This window comes from Pholcus phalangioides, unplaced genomic scaffold (assembly GCF_987345545.1).
Source record: "Pholcus phalangioides strain wild (caught in Gottingen) unplaced genomic scaffold, Ppha-v1.0 ptg000014l_1, whole genome shotgun sequence".
Classification (NCBI taxonomy): domain Eukaryota; kingdom Metazoa; phylum Arthropoda; class Arachnida; order Araneae; family Pholcidae; genus Pholcus; species Pholcus phalangioides.
In genome coordinates, this window is record NW_028301607.1 from 17,143,966 (window position 1) to 17,151,372 (window position 7,407).

A 7,407-nucleotide genomic window follows, 5' to 3' on the forward strand; every position below is an offset into this window, starting at 1 on the left:
TACCTTGTCTATTTTTCTTCACATCGGTCCCCCGCGGGCCTGTTATGAGGGCAGCTAGTGTCCAAGAGGATAGGCACTGCCATAAATTCCCATCGTTCGTTCGTTCGTGAAAATATGGGATAAATTTAATGGCATCTTATTCGGTGCGCCAAAAATGAGAAAAACCTTTCGATAGTTTGTGAGCACCTGAACTAATATTCCCCCTATTCATAAGTCCCCTACACATTAGTAGGGGACATCAATAAAAACACTTTAGGGATCTCTAAATGTTTCGCGGATCCAAGTGATCTGGAACTGTGTCATGGGTCACTTAAGTGATCTGTGAATGTGCCACGGGCCGCTTAAATGCTCTGGAACTGCGCCACGGGTCACTTAAGCAACTAAACCAGACATGCGCCTCGTCCATATTCCTCTGCGGAACTTCTAACGAATTAGTACATGTTGGAATGTGCGTGTCCGTGTTGTGAACCTAACGTGTGGTTTGTTTCTGTGTAATGCTTGTTATTTGCAGTGTTGCCATCTACCATCAACTTTTCTAACCATGAGTGAAGTGTAATGATTGAAGATTTTATCGTTGTAGGCCTGTTGCTCTCTGTGGCGAGACTTTAAAGGGGAGATCGGCTCGCATTAACGTCTCGAAGTTGAGAACCACAGAAAACCAACTTCAGCCAACCACTACTATGGCATCGGTGAGGTTTGAACCAGAGTCCTCGCAATGTGAGTTTGTCACTATGACCACTGGACCACCACAGCGGTTATATGGCTGAGTTCATAAGGCCTTCAAATTGTTATACGTTAGACTTATCGCCGAGTAAAACCATTTCTTTCTTTAAATATGAAATTACTAGCTGTTACCCGCGGGACTTCATTCGCGTGGATTTGGTAACCTGAATATTACTGGGCGATGATTCTACCGTTTGAAGGCCTTATAACCCCCTTGATGGTTGACTTTTCAGAAATCTCATCTCTTTTCCTGTGGTTCCCAACTTCGAGGCGCAAATGCGAGCCGATTCACTCATTAAAAAGTCTCGCCACAGAGAGCAACAGGCCTGCAACGATAGATAAATCATTAAATCATTACACTTCACTCATGATTTGAAAAACTGGTGGCAGATAGCAGCACTACACTCAACAAGCATTACACAAACAAGTTTCACGTCAGGTTTCACTACACTTAGGCCGAACACATACTGGGGAGTGGAACAAAGCGAGCGATTTCAAAAGAGAAAATACATCGAGATCAGCATCGATGTCCCCTAACATACTGAGGAGGCGGAGGAGAGCGAAAATCACCGCAGGCGTTCTGAAGGGTAAAGAAGAAAAGCCTTTGAGCTGGAAACGTGACATCTCGCCAACTAGTAACCCTACCAGCCTGTTCATGCCAAATCAATCAGTTTGGCAATATTGGAGTATTCCGATAAACCAGCGGTTCTCAACCAGTGCCCCGCAGATCCCTTAGGGCTCCGTGTAAACTCCCAGGAGCTCCGCGGCCACTCGAGGAAAATAAATAAAAAAACCAGTAAATTTGAAAAAAATAATTAATATTTTTGAATAATAAAAATAAGTCAGAAACTTTGATGAATAAATAAAAAAAATAGGTGTCTGGCCTCCGCCATAGAAATTACATACCGGAAAAGGGCTCCGTGGGTCAAAAAAGGTATAGAAGCGCTGCAATAAACGCGTTAATCCTCAAAAGACTACAAGTCCTGTTTATATATGTTTTTAATGACTTCTTGTATCAAACCGTTGTTTCGAATATCATTGCACAATATGTATAAAGATTGAAATAATTATACTTCAATCAAGATAGAGAGACAATACAATTAGTTAGACACTGAATAAAAATACATGCCTACAATCCGCAGAAGCTAATTTCGATACTTTCAAAAGAAAATATCACCGTTAATGAGATGAAGCGAGAAGTTATCCATACACCTCGATGATGAAACCGTAATTTTTTTATGGCCAGCGTATCATTATGAAAATGATTATTATTAGCGATAAATGTACACGTGGTCGTTAAGCACAAATTATCAGTGTGGATCCATTATTTATGAAATCCCAGAATTACAGATTCCTCCTATATGCAGGGCCGTCTTAAGAGCATCATGGGCCCAAGGGCCAAATGATTTTTCTGAGGCCCTACCAGGCAAATTCCCGAAAATCTCAACCACATCTCACTTTTGTGAAGCCTTTTTTATCTTGAGGTCCCACGGTCCTTGCCCTGGTGGGCCCATGCCTTACGACGGCACTGCTTATAACCGGCATGTTCTGTGCATAACCAATTTCAATGAACGCACGGATGCTGCAATCAACTGGTTTCGATTTTTTAAGAAATACAGAAATATGTATTGTGTGTGAGATGTTCATTATTTGCATCAGAAAAACATTTTGTGCCTCTTTCATAACACACGACATTCCAATTCAAATCCACGGAAATAATAGATATTCAGTACAATAAAATAAAAGAGAAAAAACAGAAACCATGTTTCGACAATGCGATGAGCAATCATCACGGTGTTTATCTGTTTTCCTAAAAAACGGGATCTCAAACATTTTCCACCCGCGCCACCCATTTCCCTTATGAAGATCCATTGGCGTACGCAAAGGGGGGGGGGAGGGATTTGGGGTTCTAACCCCCCCCTTAAGCCAAGATTATAGTGTTATTTTGCCGGAAAAAACGTAAAACCCCCAGAAGGAAAAACAAATTTGAACCCCCCCTCCACGAGAAAATTCTGCCGTACGCTTATGTGAAGAGCAGTTGTAAGCAAAGCATTTCTTTGAAAAATCTTTGTCAGGACTACTGCGAAGCTGCACCCCTGACGAAGGTTGGCGTGCACAGTTTGAGAACCCCTGCTAATCCATCAACGTGTTGACAAATCCAGGGCCGTCATTCGAGGGAGGGGAGCTTTTGAAAATACACTAAAAATGGTATATATACATACAAATATATATATACTAGGGGCTCTGCACCCCTGCAGCCTTTGGCGGCCAACCTCCCCCTCCCCTCATCACAACATGTCTTGTTTATTTCGTCCCACTTCATCAGCGTTATGGAAAGGGACATGTGAAAGCACCAGCTTACTGAAGAAGCGAATTTTAAAATAATAAAACAACATAAAAAATTTTAGCGGGGCCCAGACTGGATTTATTTCGAGCTACCGATGTGTTGCAAATTTTACAATGTTAAACGACAGAAAAGAATGAGATTCATCCAGGGCCCCCAAAATGAAACCTGTAAACATGGGGGCCCCGACTTGGAAGCTTGTTGGTCATTCCCCGCTGCAAGTGCCATGAAAAATTTTTATTTGTATTCATTTTACCAACGAATAAAGTCCAAGGCCCCCAACCAATTACCTGGGACACCAGTTCGCATACTTTTAATGGGGCCCCCAGATTGGCTTTATCTCGGGCTTTCGCTGTTGCAAATTCTAAATTGTTAAATAACAGAAAAGAATGAGATTCATCCAGGCCCCCAAAATGAAACGGTCCTCTGACTCGGAGCTTGTCATACATCCCCCCCTGTAAGTGCCACGGCAAATGTTCATTTGTATTCATTTTACCAGCGAATAAATTCCAGCCCCCCCCCAGTTACCCGTGACCGAATTCGCAAATTTTATGGGGTCCCCAGACTGGATATATCTTGGGCTTCCGCTATCGCAAATTTTTCAATGTTAAAGCAGCAAGAAAACAACGAGGTCCATCAACGGCCCTGGAAATCAAACCTTTTAACTTCCCCATTAAGGTATACGTGCAATCCCCCGGGTACCCCGACCCTGTGTGTTGGGAGCACTGGTGTTATATGTATATTATACCTCTCGACATGACCCCCTTCCCCCAACAAGGGCAGGGCTGACAGGGGCCGGAACGATTCTTATCACTTTTTGCTTTTTCACACTATAAATTAACCATAGAGGGCCCCTGAAAAGCTGGTTTGGGGGCCCTGCTGTAGGATGTGCGAGCCTCTCCGTAAATGCACGTAACTTGGTCCCGATGGGTCAAGTGGGTCCCGAATATGCTAGAGATAAATGAATACTTGACCCAAAATCGTAACAGATTTCCGCCACTCAAAAAACGTCACCCACTTCCGTAACATAAAATCGTCACTAATCGGCACTTTTCGAGTTTGTGTTTTATATTATAGAGTAGATATACATACATTGAGTTCATGTTCTTTGCCTGCTCCCTTCCCTGGAAAACGTTGAAATGACGTTCCTGGAAAAATCTCTACAAATTTTCGTTGAAATTCTAAGAACATGTTCAGTATTGAGTAGAAAATGAGTGTCGACCAGCAATTCTCAACCTTTTTTCTGAGTCACGGAGCCCTTTTTAATATATAATTTCTACGACGGAGCCCCGTACGCTACGTTTTTTTTTTTTTTCATTTGGTCATAAAATTTACTGATTCATTTTACTTTCATCGAATGAACGCGGAGCACTGGTTGAGAACCGCTGGTATAGACAGTACATAGATAGTTTTCTTTCTAAAAGATTTTTGATGTCTTTGTGGGGAAGAAAGGATGGAATTTGCACCCCTTCTGATACTACGCCCCGGAACCCCCCCCCCTCCCCCGCTCCCTTCCTAGTTGCAGCACTGTCCGTTCGTCAGAAGGAAGTTCTCTTGCACATAGTGCAGTTTTCCATGCAAAAAGCGCAATGGGATGTGCGGAAATTTGCGAAATATCTATCTCGTAGTCCCAGTAAAATTTTGAAAAATATTCACGTCTAAAAAAATGACGGGGGGAATTAATCCGTAAAATGCTACCACAACATTCGTCAAACTTTTAAATTAGGATAGACTGGGTTAAGCCAACACCTTCTAAAGCACAGATAGCTATAGATGGCGTTGGTTAAGCACAATGGGAATCGAAAAGGAGAGAGAGCGCCAAAAGTGAAAAAAAATCCGAAGCACTCCCTCCAAACCAAATGGGTGTGATGATGATGATGATCCCCCCTCAGAAGTTCTCTTTTTTTTTCCAAGAGAGTGAGGAGAAAACTGACCAATCCCCAAATAGCGTCTGATTTTACCTCGCGATGAAAACAAACCGGCTTGAAAGAATCGCGTACCTCTTGAGCTGCCTCTTTCTCCTCCTCGTCTCGCTGCCCGAGTATGTGAGGCGCAGAACAAAACAGTACATTTGTTTTCGCCGCTATTTCGTACCTCTCCGCTCACATCCCCAGTATGTGTTCGGCACACACACATTCCAACCATTCGTTAGAGGTTCCGCAGAGGAATATGGACGAGGTGCATGTCTGGTTTAGTAGTAGTAGAAATCTTATCTCAGTGGAACATCTCATCTGACAAGGGAGGAGGGGGGTAAAAAATGGCTAAAAATTTGCTGACGTAATACTTGAACGGCCCCAAATGCCTGAATTTTCATGTTATGTACGATTGAACTGAAACACAACGTAAATATGACTTTTTGGTCATTTCACATTTCAATTGTCATTTCTGCTTTGGAAAGTAGATGATAGCGAGAATGTGACACTTTCTTGGCGCAATCACACATTCGGCGAGCATTAGCGGATGCAGGCTCTTCGAGCGTGGAGGAGCGGGTCATCGAGGGTTTGTGTCGAGAAGGGCGGGGGGGTTGATTGTCTTCCACCTCTGTTAATAATGCAAATTATTTTTTTTTTGTGAACGAGAGCTTCTCTGTATCCGCTCAAGTTCGAAAAGTCCAATGAATGTAACAATGAATGTCCAACCTTCGTAGTATGATAAGGAAATTTGAAACCACAAGATGGTTGGCTGTTCGTCCTTTAAGAGGAAGAAAACCAGTTCCCTATTGACGCAGAACAGGAGGTTTCGCTTCAGACGGAAGAGGACAGAGCTTCAAATTCTCGTGGTAGCACTAGTGTCAGGCGTGTAGCGCAGGCATTGGATAGGCCACGTTCAACTGTCCAGAAGAACACATGCGGAACATCCTCCGATATTATCCGTACAAACTTTCACTTGTGCAGCGGTTGCTTCTACATGGTTATGACGCTTGACTCTGGTTCTCACTGTAGTTTCTAGCTCGCGTTGAGGTTGATTCAGAATGGCCTTGGAATATCCTCTGGACAGACGAAGCGCATTTTCACTTGAATGGTGCAGTCAATACTCACAACTGCCGGATTTGGGAACCAGAAAATCCGCACGCTTATCTTAGAGGTTCCGTTGGTTCCGAGGGGGCAATGCACCCTAGTGAATGATGGATCCGACTGATCAAATTTTTTTGCATATACACGAATTGACATCGTCTCATTGTGATCTCCCCAGCCTCTTAAATCTATCTCCGCCTATGGCACGTGTGTAACACGCAAATTATTTTAGGATTTGGTTTTATCCGGTCATTATGTGAAATCAATATGCACTCATTTATTACGTAAAAAAAGTGAAATTTATATGGCAGGAAGGTAGTCCACGTATGCAATACTTCCTTGATTGTCATTTCTTACGAGTTGAATAGTAGCACTATCCCGCGCGGGGATGCAACTATATTGCATCTAGATGTATATTCCTTAATTATTTGGGGGGGGGGGTCCAATAGCATCTGCCCTACAGGTTCCAGCACCTACGGCATAGATGGGCTTGTAAAGCTAGGAAATGATGATGCCAAGACATTACTCGTACTCCACCCATGACTATAATTATCTAGATTGATTTTTAACGAAAGGGGGAAAGGAGGGAGAGACGAAAAATTAATTAGTATCGCGTGACACTCATAAAATTACGTTAACGGGTTAAATTATCAGAATCGATCTTGATGATTCATACGTAATTTACTTCGTTATACTGTTTGTTCATCATCTTGAAATAGCCTACATAGGAAGAAGTGTCGGTAAAATAGAAGAGCTTATATAGCAATATCCTTCCCACACTTTTTTTTTAAATTTCGATATTTGTTTCAATTATCCTCTTCGTCCCAGAGATACACACGTGCACTTTTTTATACGATGTCTTTTTTTTTTAATTATAGGGTTAATTTTTTTTTTTAAATTTTACCGTAGATATTACTTAATTCCAAGCTTTCTAGCACATACCTGGAAGTTCAAGCTTCTTATTGATTTGGGTAGAATGCGTCTCGTAATGATATTACCTGAGAAATCAAGTGAATAAAAAGGCAGATTCATGAAATCGGGGTGAAATTTTTAATATATTTTCAAGAATTTAATAGTTAAAAATGATATGTATTATAAGATAAGGGGCCGTTCAAGTATTACGTAAGAAAATTTTTAGACATTTTTGAACCCCCCCCACCCTTGTCAAAATTTCGTCATCACTGCCCCTACCTCCTAACGCATATTGGTGGGATCAGAAACGTACGCGGGAGGGGGCATAGGGGGCTCATGCGCCTCCCTACCCCCAGACGAAAAAAAAATATTTCCAAAAAATTAAAATTTCGAAAGAAAATACCTTTATATGTT